General features: G+C 35.4%; 1 non-coding gene across 1 annotated transcript; it reads right to left on the bottom strand.

Moving 5' to 3' along the window:
• Window positions 1–558: 558 nt before the first annotated feature.
• Trnar-ucg (transfer RNA arginine (anticodon UCG)) lies at window positions 559–631 on the bottom strand. Its single transcript has one exon. It is a non-coding gene; the product is annotated as a tRNA-Arg (tRNA).
• Window positions 632–21089: the final 20458 nt, after the last annotated feature.

Genomic DNA, 21089 nt, shown 5'->3' with positions numbered 1-21089 from the left:
GGAGACTCGGCTTAATATGTACATGAATATTTGTATTTATTATGATCCTTTTTTCCATCTTAACTACGCTTTTTATTTTCCGGGAATATTCAAGGTAAATAATTCGTTACAGGATGTTTTTATTTTACCAATAAAAGATTAACAAAAAATCAAGCGTTTTGTGCGCCCATAATTAAATTATTTTAAACTATTTAAATTAAGCGAGTAGACCTTGGTAAAAATACAGGACTATTTTGAAATAAGAACATTATTACTTGAGTAAAAGTTAATAATTTATTATTCCAATGTAGTTATTTATTATTCTTGTTATTTTTCTTAAATAATTTTTATATTGTTATTGAAATTAAAAATAACGAAATACAATATATTTTATTCCAAATTTCCAAATCTTTGTATGTATTTTCAACAATCTAATACCGAAGGTATTCTTAAATATTTATTTTTTTCCATAATGATTAACAAATAAATAGTGTCTTCTAAAGACTGAATTTGTACTAAAAACACAGTAAAAATTACATTTAAATCTTAAATTCAGTAAATAACAAAAAGGGAATTTCCCGACCGTGACAGGACTCGAACCTGCAATCTTCGGATCCGAAGTCCGACGCCTTATCCATTAGGCCACACGGTCGTTGTGGGGAGTGACGAAATAGGTCATGTCCTTCCACGGAACAAGCCTCCGCGCAGTGACGTCATAGCCTTCGTCACTCATTCATATTTGTTACGTAATAATTTTTACCTGATTTTTTTTTAATTTTTATTGTTGTTACTATGTGGAATTGCTATGAGGGCGGTGTATGTTGAGGTGTATGAATGAGATAATTATATTAGAAGTACCAGAAAAATGCTTAAAAACACATCAGTGGCGTCCATTGAACCCACAAAACAGTTCAATTTTGAAATATATTTTTGTATCGATTTCAAAATTAACTTTGTGCTAGCATATTAGCTTTGTGACGTCATTTTTAAGTATTTTTTTAATAATTAAGTGTAAGTTTAATCCTAAAATGTTTCTTCAATACCTACCTAAGCAGGTATTAATTTATAAGAAGAAGACATTTGTCCCGGAGGAAAGTTAAAAACTATCATAGGAGTGGAGCCACAACGAAACTAATCAGAAGAACCAGTGCCGGATGAAGACTTCTCCAAAGTCAAAGTCAAAGCTTTTATTCAGTACTTTAAGTTCTTACCATGGCGCTTATGCACGTCTCAAATAGCTTGCCCTACCACCACTTTGGGACAACATATTATGGGCTGACGCTGAGAAGTGGCGGAAGAAACTCACGCCCGTATTCACAAACGATGCTTGCTTAAGTGAAGCAGCAAATCGAACGCACAGCGTTGAATAGAGCACTGTGATTGGTTCATGTGTGACCCTGTGCACGCGCACTGTGAGACCTCATAGTAATGTTTGTCAGTCACCTTTGTCACTGGGAACTTGAGGCTAAGGCTAAGAATCTCGACATTTTATTTTACTTGCTATAGTTTATTTATATCTACTGAGCCTTTCAATACATAACAAACTAACTGCGAAAACATTGTCGATAAAAATAACTGACCTATTTTTAGATTAGCTAAATTTGAACCCGTTACAAATTGAAGGCCTGTTTTTGTTAATAAATGAGTTTTTATTACTTGAAGCTGTGAAAAACAATGTTTTTTCTTGGAATTGAATTTTTGTTATTTGTTATACAAGTCCTTTCAAAGAATTTGGTGTTTTGAAATCAAGACGTTTAAAAATAGAGTTATTTAAACAATATTTTAAGAGACTAGTGCCCGTTTTCACCATCAATCCCTATATTTTAAGTGACCCCTATGAAAACAAAATTCCTGTTATGTGTTTACTATAGTGAACACAAATACCATAGCATTATGAAGGTCACGTTAAAATTAGATTTGTCACGCTACAGCCTATGGTGAATTATGAGGAAGTGACCATGACCATGGTACCGCCAAATTCTAGGGTCACTGTACGCATTATGATTAGGTCAACGAATAAGGTACTTGATACAAATAAGGCCTACGTTCTAATAAGGCCTATACATCAGAAAACACAGATAAATAAATCCAACCGGGACAATACTTCAAGGACACGTACTCATATGCCCTATAACCCAGTAGAGTGCTAGAGCATCCCGATCCACGATCCCAGCACCAATTGGCACGCGTTCTTCTAAGGTGGTGGGTGATTTCGAGCTCCCTTATAAAAATCCGGCAATTTCATCTTAAGTTTTCGGTAAAATGACGCTGTTTTAGATTAAGCTTTTCTTAGTAATCGTTTCTAAATATATCTTACTAACTAATAATTACCTTAATTTGTACTACTGGCTATAGATGCATTATTTGTAAATTTTTAAAGACAACAAGAGCGAGATGTCTAATAAGGCCTAGGCCTTATTTCAGCATGGTAGGCCATATTAGATACTTATGTTAACACCTGATTACGGACAAATTCATTAAACTAAATGAGTCAAAGAGTAACAAAATATTTATTTAATAAGAATGTTTCTAACAGCACAGAAAAGAAAAAGAAAAGTGTCAAAAAAAAATTACAAAACCTGTAAAAAAAGAAACAAAATACAAAAACAATAAAAAATAAGAAAAAAGAAGCCGTATGTATAATTCCTTAGGAAAGGAGAATAAAAGCTGGTATTATCATGCCTGTTTCGAAGACAAAGTAGCAGATACGCGACCATAAATGACTGCTTTAGGTGGTATCACAAGTATTGCGTAGGAGTGCGCAAAGATGATTCAGAAGCCTTTTTATGCCCTGGTTCTAACAAAAATTGATATCTCATTTTGTTTACAAAAATTCAAGACGAAATGATGTTCCTAAACTGATTTATTTAAAAGGTTTTATGAGTAGGCCTTATTCGAACACGGTGTTTTAATAAGCCCTATACAAAAAAACAATATTGTTTGTTTTTGATATTTTTTTTTATAATATATGTAAGGAATCGTTACTTTGTTACTATAAATATTTAATTTTGTCTATAATTTATGTATAATTCTTAATAAGTGGAATTTAAGTTTATCTAGAGATGTACAGTATATTTCTGTTTACTTGGTATGTAAAAATTTAATAACGCAAACAAATCGACGTGTTTAATGTTATAAGACCGCATTTTGTTTAATACAACCTCAATTTTAAGGTCTAGAGGCATTTGAATCATGTAGGCCTTATTCCGTGTAGGTGATTTAATAAAGCCAAAATCAATGGTTTCGTAATTTGCTTATTTTGAATAGATTTAGTTAAAAATTGTGTTATTTTTTGTTATATTGCTAAAATTAAAGGATGGAAGAAGATAATTAACCTTGTTTTTTTTAATTGGCGTTAATATTTATTGAATTATAAGCATTTAAAGTTAGGTAGGCCTTATTTGTATCAAGTACCTTAATACAATAATAATTCCGATTCAGGGCATCTGACATAAAATTTAAGTACGATAAGTCGTCTTGATCCTATCTTGGAAATGTAATGGAAGAAATGGAAAAACCGGCCAAGTGCGAGTCGGACTCGCGCACTGAGGGTTCCGTACCATTGATTTATGAAATTAAAATTATTGTTTTTTATTTAAGTTATTAGTATGAAAGATTACGCGGTAATAAGCGGTTTACGATTTACGAGGTATTAAAAAAACTACTTACTAGATCTCGTTCAAAACAATTTTCGTTGGTAGTTTTTATAGTAATGTATATCATGTGTTTTTTTTAGATTTTTCATAGAAGTTAGAGGGGGGGGGGGGGGACCAACTTTTTTCCACTTTGGAAGCGTCTGTCACGCAAACTATTCGGTTTAGAAAAAAAATGTTTTAGAAACCTCTATATCATTTTTGAAGACCTATCCATAGATACCCCACACGTATGTGTATGATGAAAAAAAATTTTTTGAGTTTCAGTTCTAAGTATGGGGAGCCCCCAATATTTATTATTATTTTTTTATTTTTGCATCAAAATCTTAAGCGGTTCACAGAATACATCTACTTACCAAGTTTCAACAGTATAGCTCTAATAGTTTCGGAAAAAAATGGCTGTGACATACGGACGGACAGACGGACGGACAGACAGACCTGACGAATCTATAAGGGTTCCGTTTTTTGCCATTTGGCTACGGAACTCTAAAAAATCAGTCCATCGTTCATCTAATTCCTCTTTTATTCTTTTGATTCAATTTTTTGATGGTTCCAAGACAGTTTAGACTATCCCCAGGATTACTCTGGATCTGGACCTCTATTAATAGATAGATAAACAATGAATTGTACACCACTTACACAAAACAAGAAAATAAAGAAATACTCGAAAGAGATGACACAATTTGGTCGGTTTTATCGCTATGGAGCGATCTCTTCCAGACAATCTAGGACGACGATCGTTGTTTATAATAAAAGAGTAGGTTAGTTATTTGATATTTAACAACGGGACTATTCCCACCCTCTCGTTCCCACCGCTGCAACTCCTGTGTAGCCAGGCTCTACAGCTTGACCGCCAATAAAAACCCAACTAGTGAAGGCCAAGTTGGCCCCGGGGGAAAGTTAAATAACTGTCATTGGACCCGCAACGAAATTGATCAGAAGAACATAGGAGGAGCTCGAAGGATGACAGGTGACAAACAAAGGTGTAGTAACCTAAGAAAATATATTTTACAGTAAGGCCCAGAACACGCAATTGCAACGAAACTGCAACTTCTAGTTACTTTTGAGTTGCATCTAAGTTTCTGCCATAGATTCCGTTGAGAGACCACACATGACGCGACCAGTTTGAAATAGATTTGGGATTAGTCGCCTATTCTCAAACCGTTCGCTTGCTCCAATTAGCGACCCCCCGCAAATATCTCGTACGCGAATGTATTCTGAATGAGAATGCAAGGCCCCGCGATAACCCCAGGGTTTCCCGGCCGAGGAATATTCCTTGTTGTTATCAGTTATCAGTGTTGTTGGCGCAAATACGTTTTACAATGCGGCCACGAGATTCACTATTTGCGGAATGTTTGTAAATAATAATTAATTTGTTGTTTTGGATTGTTTTTCGACAATAGAATTTATCAGACAATACTCAAAAATTAAAGTTTTTGTTGAAAATTCATAAACTATCGCAAACCAAATATTTGTATGTATTAAAACACTGGAGGTAAATTATTTTATTTCAAAGTTTTTTTTTATGTCACACGTCATGGTTATGCCCTGACGGCTTATTAAGTGTGTTAGGTAAGTTCCAAAAAGTCGATTCACACTAGATTCAACCAGCATCTTACCTAAGTTTGTCGCTATAACAATTATACCTTGATTTTTTAGAATCCAGCAGAGACGTAAACAAACACTTTCATACACAATTACACCATAATCACTTACGTGTTCATAATATCATACACATTATTTAACAAGCCCATGAAACCAACTTTATTTTCACGTTTATATAAGTTTGAAATCAATCTTTGAAACAAATTATTTTGCAAAATACGTGGACGAAGAAAATTAGTGAGACTTGTCAAATTGACTTGACGTTTAAAATCATGTGTTATCTCCATATTGTCTATGACTTGTCTCTGACACATCAGTGCTGTAACCTGTGAGTCATAGACAATAATCTGTAAATTTAATCGATATTATTTTAAGTATTCACTTATTCCGATTACTGATTAATTTTAAATAAAAAATATACGATACTTTGTTTAGTTTTCCAGCGATAACTTCGACAATATTGGAGATAACGTAAAATTATTTTTCTACTTTTAGTGTATACTTTTTCGGAGTCAGTTTAATTTTTAGTCGGTTTTATTTAAACCAAATTATTTTACTTTTTTATGCAATTATGCTTACGTATTGTTCGATTGCTTATTTTCCTATATAAGTAATAAAATAAAATAAAAGAAAATAAAAATCTTCTTTCAATGCATCTTAAATTACCTCCCTAGCGGAATAGAGCAACAAAGAACTGAGCGAGCGAGATGTCACTAGTAGCAACACAAACAGAACTTTTTGCAACTATTTGAAGTTTAATAACTTTACGGATGTCATTGATTGTTTTACTGTCCAGTGTGTTTTTTGATTACATCATCTCATCTCACAGTTTGTTTCCTGTTCTCGAAAATTTCATAATCAGTTCACATTCAATGTTGCGACTTTGTTGCATATTTTTAGTATTTTCACGATCACCCGGCGATAATACGCAAGTACTAAAATAATTTCACTTCACGATTAACGAGAGGTTTTGTCGCATCACTAGTTCACAGACCAAAAATATTTTTATGTCAGTTGGCCATTTTTGATGACATTTCTGCTGATTTCTAAAAAATTAGACTGTATGTAGACAGCATTGTTGCAGTGTTCTGGCAGTTAGATGTAAGATAGCCAGTTCCTCTGTGGTTGAGGATTCCGGGTGAAGTTCGCTTCCACCTTCAGCTTGATCATCACATTCCAATTCCATCAGGTGAGACGGCCACTCTCCCAATAGAGTATTGAGTCAAGATTCATACTTGAGTGATAATTGAATAAATTGAATTGAGTACCTACTAATTTCTTGCATTACTACGCTCTTCTGTGGTCATTTGGGTGAGTCAATGATACCATTAAATGCGTGAACTGACCTTTGCGATGGAGATAAAGCTACATTATACAAATGTTATTTATGTGCAGTGGAAGATTAAGCTATTTATATCAATAAGGCATCGGTTTAAATCTCAGTTTAAGTTTATTGTGCACTGCATTACAAGTAGGTCTTTTATTGCTTCAGGTTAACGTCCTTGTAGGCTGAAATAAAGATTATTAAGTACTTTCTTAGAAAAATTTCTGTTGATAATGTGGCATTTGTATAAAAAAGGCTTTTTAGTAAAGTTACGGATGTTATTCAGAGGGTCTAGAGAGGCCCCTAAGTGATGTTACATTTACAAAAGATAAGGAGACCCCGTGATCGCTTCTCTACTTTTTCACTGAGGTATAAAACCCCATGTAAATATTCATACGATGTTTCAAAGATGTTAAATCTGTGAAGACTGAAACTGTGAAATATACGCAATTAAAATTAAATGTCCATGGCCTTTTCCCCTAACAGGTGGAATGAATAGCCTTCTTTTTTGAAGTCGGTTAAAAAAAATGTCGTGGATTTGCCTTATCACGCAGTCCGACCCTCGTCCCGGGAAAATGTACCAGGCGCTCACAAATACTGAGAGTTCAGTCCGTTGCAGAACGTGATGATAAACCAATATCAATTATAATTCCTGAGCAATAATGTTCGTAATCGCTTGTTAGGTTCAAACTGAGGCGGGACTCCCGGTTCATCTTTCCTTGTGTGCGAGCTCCGCCGATCTCGATTCAACCTTGATCTCTAAAGAATAAAGTGCAGTTTCATTTGGTGGGAGTTTAGTATCGAGCATTGCAGATATCGCTTGAAGATTCTGCGGTCCTGGTAGTTTGGTCACATGTTTCGTTACGTAATTCCTGTGGCAAATTGGCGTGGCGCTAATGTTGTGCAAATGCTCTGAGTACTATGGGGCTCCACACGAAAAGCTTTTCGTAGATGGCGCCAGGATCTTTGTTGAAAAGTTGAATGGGTAATCTCATGTGTAATCAAACGAAGTGATTCTGAAGATGGAAGAGCCAAAATTTCTGTTTTTTTTTTCAGTTTTCAAAGAGCTCAATAATTATAACCACCGTTACACCACCTAACTTTGACGGTAAATATAACGATAACCGGTGCATTTTGTATGGAGTTTGACAGATTTTTGACGTTTGTCAAAGTTAAAGGAAGATGGTGCAACCCAGCCTTAGTCTTCACTGCAAGAGCACCCACCTTCTTTATTTTACCACAGGCAAATGAAGGATTTGTTCTACATTCTTTCAACTGGCTTAGGATCAAAAATAATGCCTGTCTAAAGTTTGGACCTACGAGAAAAATGAGGATGGTCCTATGCTACTCTGCTGGAACCACAGAACAATGCAATTATTAATTGCAGGGCATTATTTTGATCCTTTAGAGTCTAAAGGATCAAAAATAATGCCTGTTTAAAGTTTAGACCCACGAGAAAAATGAGGGTGATCCTATGCTACTCTGCTGGAACCACAGAACAATGCAATTATTAAGAAATAGACCGCAAAAGCGATAAAGCAAACAATGTGCATTAAGCACGCGTTATCTAATCAAAATATGTAGGGCGCCCTTAATGTAGTCAACAGTACAGTTAGGCTGGGTTGCACCATCTTACTTTGACTTTGACAAACGTTAAAAATCTGTCAAACTCCATACAAAATGCACCGGTTATCGTCATGGTCACCGTTAAAGTTAGGTGGTGCAACAGCCTTAGAGTCAAATAGTTCGTAACACCTAAAGTAGCCAAAAAGTTCGCAACATCTCTTTCATCATCATCATTTCAGCCATAGGACGTCCACTGCTGAACACAGGCCTCCCCCAATGATTTCCACAATGGCCGGTTGGTGGCGGCCTGCATCCAGCGCCTTCCTGCTGCCTTTATGAGGTCGTCGGTGCTAAAACTTTGTTACAATTAAAATAAAGTTCTGTTAGAACTTTTTGGTCACTGTACACCACGCTGACTGTACATCAGACCTTTCGATGCAAAATAGCTCCAATTACAACTGGACAAGAATCTACAGTGTTTAGCTTGATGTGATGTTTGTACCTACTAATGGGTGCAGTAATAAAATGGTGGTACAAATTGCTTGTGAATTCGATTTGAGAAAAGTAACAGAATTTGCGGCTTAGAAGCTTCAGTTACGATTGTCTGCGTTCGAGGGTCACAATCATCATCATTTCAGCCATATGATGTCCACTGCTGAACATAGGCCTCCCCCAATGATTTCCACAATGGCCGGTTGGTGGCGGCCTGCATCCAGCGCCTTCCTGCGACCTTTATGAAAGCGTACCGAATCTGCCTAGGTCACACTTTTTATTACCTATTACAGTCTTACTGTATTTCAGAATTATGAAACAACGCTGAAAATTCGATTCTATTAATTAAAATAAAGATTTATGATTGTTAGTGGTTTTATCAAACGATAATCAAATAAGAAATTATTATGAATCACAACTCGAGAATATGTAAGTATGAGTCTTTAATAAAGTTGTAGTTCATATTAGATGTTGAAATTCAGTCATACTTACATATTTCTGTAAATACCAACATAAATCATCTTTGATCAAGTATAATCAACTGACTTATCAAAAATAACACCTTTTAAATAACGATTATGAACAAACAAATAAATAAACCTATTTATGTGGATAATAATGTAAGCATTACAAAGTAATATAATTTAATTACACAATTTTACCTGTTATAAATCTGTTCCAGGATGTAGGTAAGTACCTAACTAACAATAGAAATACCGAATCATGATAGCCTTTGTTAAGTAATTGATTGCCTTTATGTAATTTTGACAAGTAATAATTACAATGTAATAGTTAGAAGCGCCATTGTATTAAAATTTAATGTAAGTGTTAAGTCCAAGGTAAATTATTTAGTTGACAGCACATCAACATGTAAGAAAATGACAATTTTCCTCAATTTTCTATAGTCGATTTCATAACAGTATACCTACTGGTACTTTTGTAAGTTTCATACACTGGAAGTAAATTTGCTATAATTCGCGTTACAAACGTGTAAAGGTACTTTTTTAAAGTGTGTAAAGGTTCTTGCAACTCGCGAAGGCGAGTGAGCTTTACTTGTGTGTGTAGGTACTTGTAGGTACATGCACATAACGATATCTATCAAAACTTTTGAAAAACGAATAGTAGCGAGCCACCACACATGCAAAGCTCACTCGCCTTCGTGAATTGCATCAACCATAATCTGTATCCCGTTAACTCCTCGTGGTAAGCTAAAATGTTTGTGTCACGAGTGGATTCACCAAATAGGCTTAGAACCTGCGGATCTAAAGTCAGCCAGTCTGTCACCGACACCACTGAACTGTCTCAATGAAAAATCAATAAAGTGACCAATTTATACTTGCTTTTTCTGTGACGAATTTTTGTGGCAAATTGATAATTTCGCTTAGAAACAATAGCCCACCCCTATTACGACGTTGGAAGTGTTAAATAACTAAGTCTCTTACGACTTCTTTGCCCTCAATTTATTTATATCTTCAGGCAATACCAAGATCAATCAGCTCGTATTTCAAATCAAATCAAAAATAACTGTGATTTCAATTGGTAACTCACCTTCGTAAGATGAGCGGTAACTTGATACTCGGCACGTGATATTGTCACGTACTAGTACTAGGTCAAGGTCTATCGATTTGAGGAGCACGATCGTGCGGTATCTAGCGATCGAGATGTGCTGCAAATAGGACACTGGAACTATCTTTTGATGATGAACGATTTCATCATAAAGTCTCGTAGGGTAAGGCTTTGTATAAGAGATGTTAGCAAAATGACGCTTCAATATTTTCACAAACTAAACTCCTTAATAAGGTTACTGAATTCACAAAACATCTGGACTGCATCCCACTTAACACCAGGTACGATTGTGGTCAAATACCTGCCTTGTTATGCATAAAAAATATACTCAAAATTGTAGTACTTGAAAAAATTCCTGAAAAGTTATTTCAGCTCGAAAATAAATATTATGTGCAAGTATTTACGTAGGTACGTAGATTTTGTCTTGTAAGAGTGCCATGTCAAGATTTTTACCTCTAAAATACTGGAGATTGAAGTGCCTAAGCTCATTTCCTGTCCATGGTTTAAAGAGCCCTGCTGTTTGTAGTATTAAACAATTACTATTTTTCATAAGCTTTCTAAAATTACTCAAAAAGATTTTGAATTTTCCCGTCGAATTTTCTTGGATTCAAAGCTAACAGAGTAAAATCAAAATCAAAAAATCAAAATTTTCTTTATTTGTTTAAATTAGTAGGTAGGTACTTGCAAATCGTCAAATGCTCTTATGTCTACAATATGTCTCATTCTTTTTTTGCCCTACCAGCGCTTCGAGACAAACATTTGGCAAGTGCTGAGAAGAAGCGCCGCAACAAACTCAGTCACCACTGTCTGCCGGTTTAAAAATATAAAAAAGTAGGAAGTTACAATACATTCAGAAGCAAGTTACTTACCACCCGCTCCCGTAACTTTCTTTAGACCGCCAGTTTTGATTACATCTTATTTCACCCTAATACTTTTTGGAGCGTATTGAGACTCTTTTGAAAGTAATTTAAGTTATTCAAGATCTAGGTTAAGCCTCTTCATGATTAACAGCCAGTTGGAGTTTTGATTGTTTCCTTAGCGTTAAAAATAGGTTATACTCGTAATCCAGGGAAGAAATTAACGCCCGTATTCACAAACGATGCTTGCTTAAGTGAAGCAGCAAATCGAACGCACAGCGTTGAATAGAGCTCTGTGATTGGTTCGTGTCCACACGCACTGTGAGACTTCATAAGTAATGTTAGTGAATAATGGCGTTATACTCGTAATCATCATTACCAATATCATCGTGGCTCATTGGGTCAAGCGAAAAGTCGTTGGTTCAATTTCCATTTGAAAACAACTATATTTCTTCAAATAAAAAACGTATTTGAAATAGTTAAAACAAAACGGACGACTTTGACAGAAAAATACACGTAAGCAAAGGAACATTTCTATAACAGAAAACGTGTCGATTGACCTACATGTCATGACCCAGTGTATCACCTTCATACAATCCCATGCAGCCATACACGAGCCTTGGTGTAGGTCGCACCCCTTGCAGCTGGCAGCTGAAGGAGAATAAGTAATAGGATGGCCGCAGTCACACCGTGTTGTAACTAGCGAATGTACATGTAAAAAAGTGACATTAATAAATGTATAACGGATTGTACAGTGCCCTTAGCGGAAACTTTTAAAAACTAAAATTTTCATACATCTGGGGGCACGGCAGTGCCCCCACCAAGTCGAGCAAAAAAGCGGCACGGCCGTACCATCCTTTTCTCGAAGCAATTCAGGCCATTTTCGACCCCCTGTAACTTCGTTGTGGATAAAACTAGAAGACTGAATTTTCAGTAACCATGCAGGCATTGTAAAGACACGGTATATTTCAAATTTCATTCAATTTGAACCAGTAGTTTAAGAATTATAACGGGTCAAAGTTTCTTAATTTTGTCACTCACTGACTCACCGATCATCAAAACTCTAAGGCACTTCTAGCAGACCTAGAAGCTTCAAATTTGGAATATAAGTAGTGTTTGGTGTATGAATCAAGGAAAAACTAAAATATTTGGGGGCACGGTAGTGCAACCGCTAAGTCGAGTAAAATTTTTCAATTTCGGTCCAGTTTTCTAGATACATAACTGCTGTCTACAAAATACAAAAAGAAATGAGATCCCATCAAAAACAATACTTGTCAAAAAAACCAAGTCTCGCAACTCAGTTGTTCTACGGTAAAAAGTTGTGAGATCCATGTAATACCAAGTCCAGGCCAGGAAATCTTTAACGTTTTACAAAAATTATTGACTTGGCCAGCGCATGAAAACACGTGTAAATTAAATTATTTAGTGCGATGGCCAAGTCAATAATTTATGTAAAACGTTAAAGATTTCCTGGCCTGGACTTGGTATTACATGGATCTCACAACTTTTTACCGTAGAACAACTGAGTTGCGAGACTTGGTTTTTTTGACAAGTATTGTTTTTGATATTTTTAACGCAGTCAATATCGAATGTTGATAATGTAAACTCACACTACACCCCCAGAAACTTAAGCACGGCAGCTCTCTTCAACTAGGCGGGCCTATCGGGGACGTAGTTCACTAAGAGCACCCGCCCAAATAGCACCCGCACGAATCTGGGGGCACGGCAGTGCCCCCGCCCAGTCGAGCGCGAAGCAAACACTGCCGTACCATCCTTTACTGGAACCATTTCGCCGCATTTTCGGGCCCCTATTTGAGAACCTCTGGATAAGACCAGAACGCAGAAATTTTCGTCATCTAGTAAGCTATAATCACATACTTAAAATCCAAAATTTCAAGTCTGTGGGTCATTTATTTCCGAAGTTAAGCGAAAGCAAAGTTTCGCATTTATGACACTCACTCACTCACTGATGATCATCAAAATAGAACTAGTACTTCCCATAAACTCAGAGAGCTGAAATTTGGTACAGAGTTAGGGTTTAATGGCCACATAAAGGGAAAACTATAAAAACTAGGAAAATCGAAGATCTGGAGTAACACCACATTCATAATCAATACTACTAGCGCCACACCGGCACCGTGGTGTTCGCCTGTACCGCTCACCGCTAGATGGCGCTAGCACTTTGAGCGTCGATTTCTGCACCGCGGTGTCCAGATTTTTTTTCCTTTCTAGACCCCCCCGTCGATTAAGTTGAAATTTGTGTAATTTGAATTTGGTTGATTTCGTTTATTATAATCGTGAGCAGCGTGACCACTTTTAGTAGATTTCTACTTTTTTGGTAGATTTGAGGCAAAGAGAACGATGATTTAGTAGTGCGAAATCGTTTAGTAGATTTTGGTAGATAATTGGTATTTTTAGAACATTGTAATAAACGATAGTCCAAAATTAAATTGTAACCGAGCCGAGAATCCAGGCCAGAAAAAAAGAACTTTAGGGTCCGTTTATGGTCACTTTATGAAGGCGAACTAACTTGACAGTTCAATTCAATGCACACAAATGTTGCCACATATTGGCTAGTGTTGTTAATATCGACATAAAAAAATTCAAACATTCAAACCAAGGGTTTATTTTTAAGAAGTACTTTTATTTATCAATGAAATTAAACTTAAAACTTGTATTATTAAATAGTACTAATTTTAAAAGTGTTATAATTATATCTATGTTACGGTCAAAGTGATAAATGTGAAAATTATGAATAATCGCCAGTTATTATGAATAATCACCGCATGATTTGGTAAATGTGATTAATATGAGGTCATTTATGTGTGTATAAAACTAAATAGGCGGCTTAGGGGTGGCCCAAGGGCCACCCCCGCCGCACCTTAACCTATTTTTCACTTTAAATCCAAACATTATGTTATAGGCATCATGGAAAAGTAATATTATGCAAGAAACATTAAAAACTCATTATGCCAAATTATATTAATATATGACATCAAAACGTTCAAAAGTTTGGCTGTACACGAGCACGTACACAAGATGTTGTTATCTTTTATGAAATTTGTTAGTACTAAGGTTGAATTATTAAATAATCACTGTTAAATGTGATTAATTAATTTATCACTTTTACCGCGACTGTCGGTAATTATTCATAATAACCGGTTATTATTAATAATTTTCAATTTATCACATTAACCGTAACATCTATACTAATATTATAAAGAGCGCTGGAAATTGCACAAATTTTAAACCTGAAGCATCCATGCAACGGCCAAGTCACACAACATTAACTATAATAATAATAAAGAAATCGCAGTAAAGAACCATAGACTTGGCACGACTTTGTCTAGATTTCATTACTTTTTAGAGATAAACAAGCAGCTCCATCGAGACTTGGCTAGTTTTTTACAGAATGTTTTTGGTGGGATAACACCTAGCCTAGTCCACATAAAGCGCCTATCGATATTTTGTTCTCTCTCTCGTGGACAGAAATGTAAAAATGAATTTGTATCCACGAATAGCGATATCGATAGGTTCCCTGTGTGGACTAAGCCAGGTGCTATTAGTGTGGGTGCTCTTAGTGTCGGGCAATCCGTAACCCACTGAGTGGGCCAGGGGCTATCGAGGTATTTTCCCGAGCCACGATGCAGGGCACCTCTTTAAAAACCTCCACTGCGTACAGTTGTTTTTGGGCCGAGGGTGAAAAAAAGAAGAAGGAAACATTATTTATATGGTTCATACACCTGTTCATTTTACTTGCGATTCAGTGGTTTAATAATGACTTTTGATTTAAAGGTTCTGAGTTCAGTGCCCTGATGATATATCGTGAAAACCACTTTGTGTGTTCATTTCTTAATATGGTTAGGCAATTAGAGGTTTACTGTAAGAGAGGCCTGTATTTGACATAAACTTAATTAGATTTTAGGAAACTAATCATAAATTAATTTAGTAAGCCTGTTGGCTTTAGAGAAAACAGAACCATACTAATGACTTATATTTCTAGATCATGTTCTAGGTAGTAATTTATTTCGGTTTATTTATAAATAGATAAACGCGCGAATTTAATGTGTGTCCTCTTTAAGACAAAGGTCAAGCTTAGAGATGTAAATTGACTGAATCTGACCGGTCACGATGGTCAAAAACCTTAAATGACCGGTCATTTACTGTGAAATTCAGTCATTTTGACTCAAATATTACTGTACTACCACCGAATAATGTATTATATTATTTAGGTACCCAATTTATATGCAATTTTAAAGGAAGGAACTGACGTGCGCGGCGATGCGACATTGCTATTTCACCTCTAAACTATTACTGAAATCAAATAGACCGAATTTGACCATTTTTGACAGTTTTTTGGTCGTTTTTGACCAATTTGACCACAAAATTAAATGACGGTCAGTCAAATTCAGCCGCTTTAGTCATTTTCAACACTAATCAAGTTAGGTACTTCGTGAACACATTACACTACGGTGTGAGTGTCAGTCGTTTCGATACTGAAATTGTCACGGCTGTTCGTAGCCATGATCGAAAGCAAAGGTTAACAGCTCATTTTATAGGTTTACTTTCAAACAACAGAACATTAAGTATCATCCTTCAAAGTTGGTATTACTTTTACAGTAAGTTAGTTTTTCCTTGAAGACAGTAGGTATGGGAGATAACAATCTTTTAATCGTTCGCGTTACTATGATTTAACTGTGCCCACTCTTGTGCAGAATATAGTTACTTAATTTTATTTTTGATAAAAATCAGTGATGTCATGTTTTGTAAAACTACCTCACTCAAAAAATGGGCGTGATCTTATATTAAAGGACTGCCTAGGTAGGTACAGTCGGCGTCAAATAGTTCGTGACACCCAAAGTAGCCAAAAAGTTCGCAAGACGTCGAATAAGTTGTATTGGCGACTTTTTGGCTAGGTACTATTTACTTAAGAGTAGGCGCACACCGTTGATTTTTCGTCGGTCGATAGTTTAGTCGGACAGTTGATCAGTATGGGCATGTATGGGAGTGCACATACTACGCCGATTCGATTTGGCCGATTCTTCATACACTTAAAATCGGGCACAACTATCGGCCAACTAAAAATCAACGGTGTGCGCCTACTCTAATACTGACTTTACAACAGGCGTTTAAGAATCGCTGTAAAGCGCTGTTTGCATATTTATTTAATTTGTCAAAAAAATCACAAATGACGTATTTCGATGACGTGCTATGGAAAACGCCTGTTGACATACACTGTACTGGGTATAACTATGAGATCTGCCATAGGGCGTTGTACTGTTTTGCATCCACACCTATTGACTTTTTGTCATAACGTACACCAGCATAGCATGACGCACACACGCGTCACATTTTTGTATGTAAAATACGCTATGATGCGCTTCGTCGCTGGACCACGCCTTTGTAGTTTCATTGTACATACAGGGTGACAATATTACAGAGTGGAAACGATAAATGATCACATTCGATTATTACTAAACTATACAAGATATCGAAAAACTGGTTAACTTGGTTATCAAACGGTATCAATTATAAGGTTACAGAATAACCTGGATCCATCTGAAAATTTAATGTTTCCAGCTCACTTACACAGGGTGGAAACGAGTTGCGACGAACTGTTTACTTTAATACCTCCTCCTCCACGCACACAATGTACCAACTTTCTGTGAAAAAGATGACTTAATTTCGTATTAAAATCTGAAATTTCATTTTTCGGTTCTTTTATTTCACACCTTTTCTTGACTTTTTCAACACCTCTAACGCCCGTATTCGCAAACATTACTATGGAGTCTCACAGTGCGCGTGGACGCACAGGGTGATCCACGAACCAATCACAGAGCTCTATTCGACGCTGTGCGTTCGATTTTCTGCTTCACTTATGCAAGCATCGTTTGTGAATACGGGCGTAAGAGTTTTTTTAAGAAAAATGTTAGCTTATGGTCTTTTTCTGGGTCCCATAACTCCCCTCTTCCTTATCCATTTCTGAACAACAATTTAAGCAAGAACTATTGTTCACAGAATAATAGTGTTACATTTGCATTTACAATCAAAATGTACCTAGTAGTATCGAAGTAACCACAGATCACAGAAACTAAAGGGAGATGTGACAAGGGGGCGTGGCCGGTGTCGCAGCAATATGCCCAAAAACAGAACACATTGCTGCAGACGTCATAATGTAAGTTGACATTGCTTGCGCAGTAATAAAGATTATTCGAACGTTGAGTACTGATACCGCAGTGGATAATGAGCACATATTTTGATTACTTTGTTTGTGTCAATTTCTAATGCGACACTGAATTTCGAACTCAGCGCATAGTTATCTCTCTATATCTCTATGGATGTAACATTATGCACTCACATGATATTAACGCATGGTAGTTATCATAAACAAAACGTAAAAGTATAAAAATATACAAACAAAACCACGCGATGCCACGCTTGAGTAACTGCATGATAACTATACTATCGCGCTATTGCGTAACAATTGATGTATAATTGTATATTAATGACTAATCAACCAACTTTATCTCGCGAAAACCAACCACGTGTGTGCGAGTGAGTATTTACGTTACAGTCGACGTATTCGACCCACAACACATTTAAGAGGTTGATAAAGAACAAAAAATATGTTGCTTTTAAAAAGTAAGTACCTACCAATACACATTTTCTATATTAAATCTGATAAAAGTAATACTGGTTGGAATAAAACAAAAACAAAAATAATAAGCAAGTATGTGCATTATATCAAAATACATAAAATAGAAAACCTTAATACAACAAAGCCTATGAAAAGTTCGTAAATATAAATTGCAACATAAAAGGAATTTGGCAGCAATATCGTCTTTATATCTACAGTTGTTCTGGAGAGTTTAAAAATATGAACATAAATTAAACTCAAGTTAATTTTAATGACTGATATGAATCAACCTAAAGGTCAGAGTTTTAAAGTGTAAAAATAACATCTATTTTTAAATAATTCATTAACACAGCTATTTATTATAAAAGCTTGATGTGAGATAAAAAAGCAACTTAGCATTTTATTCATTTATTTTTATTGACATAGTAGGGTTGGGACGTGTACCTAAAAGTACTTTTTGGGAGCATACTTGCATGCATACATAAAGGATTTAATTTGATTTGATTTGATTTATATCAAATTCGGTTTAAATATATCGTTCGTAACGGGAATTACGGGAAGTTACGCGTCAAGATCGTTCAACGCTCTTTGGCCCCAGAATAAAGCGCATACAAATAATATTTACAAAACATTCGCGGATAATCTTATGCACTATATTGGGGTATTAGGTAATATTGAAATCATTCCAAGTATTCAAACATCCGATAGAAACTAGGGAAGTTCATGATTGCGCAGTTACATGCATGTTTTTGTCAAGGGAAATGGGATTGCAACCGAGGAAGGGAGAAAATTTTGCAACGTAGCGTAGGTATATAAGACCAAGGAAACATGTAAAGTGCCTTCTTTTTTTTTGATGTTCATAGATGCCAATAATTAATAAAATATTTTTTTATTTTGACCAAGACACCGAAAACTCATCAAACACTGTCATTATTAACTAGCGGCCGCCCTCGACTTCGTACGCGTGGAGTCTGTTTTACCTCCCTAGGGGTAGATTTTCGTAAAATCCGTTCTAAACGGATGTCTACACCTTTTAAGAAACCTATTTGGCAAATTTCTAGTTTCAGAAATTTCGTGATTAATCAGTGAGTGGTATTTTAGGTATAGAAGCCAACCCTTGGGACCTTTCAAGACACCATGTTAAGAGATTACGTACTCGCACTTAAAGCGTGACATCGAAAGTTATTTTACATCAAGGTTTTGAAAGAAAATATGACTTTTAAATCATCTTAATTTGAGAAAAGCTAGTATTTCTACTTCGAGGAATGTTACTGGTATGTAATTTATTAATTTCTGTAGTTTCAACAATCAGCGAGCTTAAGAGCTGAGCTTTTAAACACTAACATAATAAGACCAATTTTTATACTTAAGCTGGGTTGCACCACCTTTTTTTACCGTGACTCTAACCAAAACTTGTATTTTTGTATGGAGTTTAACAGACTTTTGATGTTTGTTCAACAAATACTTGAAATTTATAATGCCTACTGTGACTGAAATAAAATACTGAAGTTTATTGTAGAAACCATGACATGACATGTTTGCTCCCTTGTCACAAAATAGTTTTATAAAAATACTAGAGGTTCCTATTTTTTGTGTAATTGTTTATTTGTGTACATGAAAATTGTCTGTTTTCCAAATATGAATAAATAAAAATACATAGTCAGACAATACTTCCGCAAATTGTCGTTTTTTTTAAGATAAAAATAATATTCAAATTAATATTCGTAAATTAAGAAAAAAATATTTTAATAATTTACGAATATTAATTTGATTCAAGTACTGGCTGAATTTGACTTAAGGATATTTCGAAAACAAAAAAATGGTTAAAATTGCAGCTATAGGACGACGCACCGCAGCGCAACTCTCTTAAAACCTTGAAGGAGCCTTGAAATGCAAACTTTAGTTCCTGGGAAATAAATGTTTAAATTAATCAGTGTACCGGTAACTATCACGATTAAAATGTTAATTGAATATAAAACCAATCAGTACGCAATATTGCAATTGCTAGAGGTCAAAATGCTAATGACTTATCGCTGTACAGTGTACAGTAACTCTATAGTAAACTTCAGACTGATTTTAGTCTCTATTTCAAACTGAAAAGGTTCATTATTGAAGAAGAATTATTATTTGGATGACTGTACAGTCAGTATATTGTTGGTGCAAGTGCACCGGAGCAAAACAATGAATAGTAGTGCAATCAATATTGTTGTGTTACTAAGAGAAACATTATAAAGGAAAAATACAACGTGATAGTAAGCATAGCTGGGCATTAACTCGTTAATCCGTTAATCGTTAATTAACGAAGTTAACATTTCTATTAACGGATTAACTTTTAAGTTAACTTTAAAAAATGTTAACGGACTCGTTAACTTCCGTTAAATTATCCTAAGTCCGTTAATCGTTAATCCAGTACCTACCTTCTATTTACTAAAAAGATACAGCAGGCACGCGGGCGCTCACGAAGCTCTTGCTCGTTGTTTACGGGGGTTACATACAAGAGATACTTCATGTTACCCCATAAATAAAAATCGCAAGGGGTCAGATCCGGACTTCTGGCTGGCCAAGGAATGGGTCCACCGCGCCCAATCCAACGAAGTGGATATTGTTGATCCATCCATTGGCGTACACTGAGCCGAAAGTGTGCTGTGTGTGTGAAAGCTTCGTGAGCGCATTCAGAGAGCAGCTCAAGATATTCAGCAAAGTTTGAAAACAAGAGTCACAAAAACAGAAGTGAGAAACAGACTACGAGCTTGTATTAGAAGACGGGGCTCACAGTTTGAGCAGGACTTAAAATAATGTACCTAGATAAAATTAGGTAATACAGTTATTATTAAAATACTAAGACCCAAGAATAGTTGTTAGTGTGACTTTTTTATTTATTAATTTTTTTATGAAAGTATCTACTAGACGTTTAAATTCAAATAAAAAATAATGATGTAGTGTTTGTTAAACACCTGTACCTTTTTGAATAGCTAATGAATCAAGGAACTAAATTCTGTATTTGCACACAACATTCCATACATTCTTTCTTGGAAATTCTTCGTTTATTTACCTAAAACATATATTTTTTGCAAAATGATACATGCTTTTTTAGCTTTAACTGGAGTAATAACGATTCTTTCTTGCAAATTTTAATTTAAAATGTTAATCCTATTATTTAGCTATACGAATACAACAAAAAAGTTAACATTATTCCGTATTGTTCATTACAAGGCAAGGGTACATTTTAAGATAAAAACTGGAGATTTTTTTTTAAAATAAGTACTTAAATCTTGAATAACTTGCAAATGAACAAGTTTCGGACATGGTGTCATAATGACTTAAATGACTGCAAATAAGCTCTACTTCACTTCTTCTACATCAAGGAATGTATCGCTTTACCTGTCACCCTGTATAAAAGTACGATGACA

The sequence above is a fragment of the Ostrinia nubilalis genome, chromosome 21 (assembly GCF_963855985.1).
Source record: "Ostrinia nubilalis chromosome 21, ilOstNubi1.1, whole genome shotgun sequence".
NCBI lineage: Eukaryota > Metazoa > Arthropoda > Insecta > Lepidoptera > Crambidae > Ostrinia > Ostrinia nubilalis.
The sequence above is the reverse complement of the archived record's forward strand: the minus strand, read 5'-3'. Positions and strand labels throughout refer to the sequence as shown.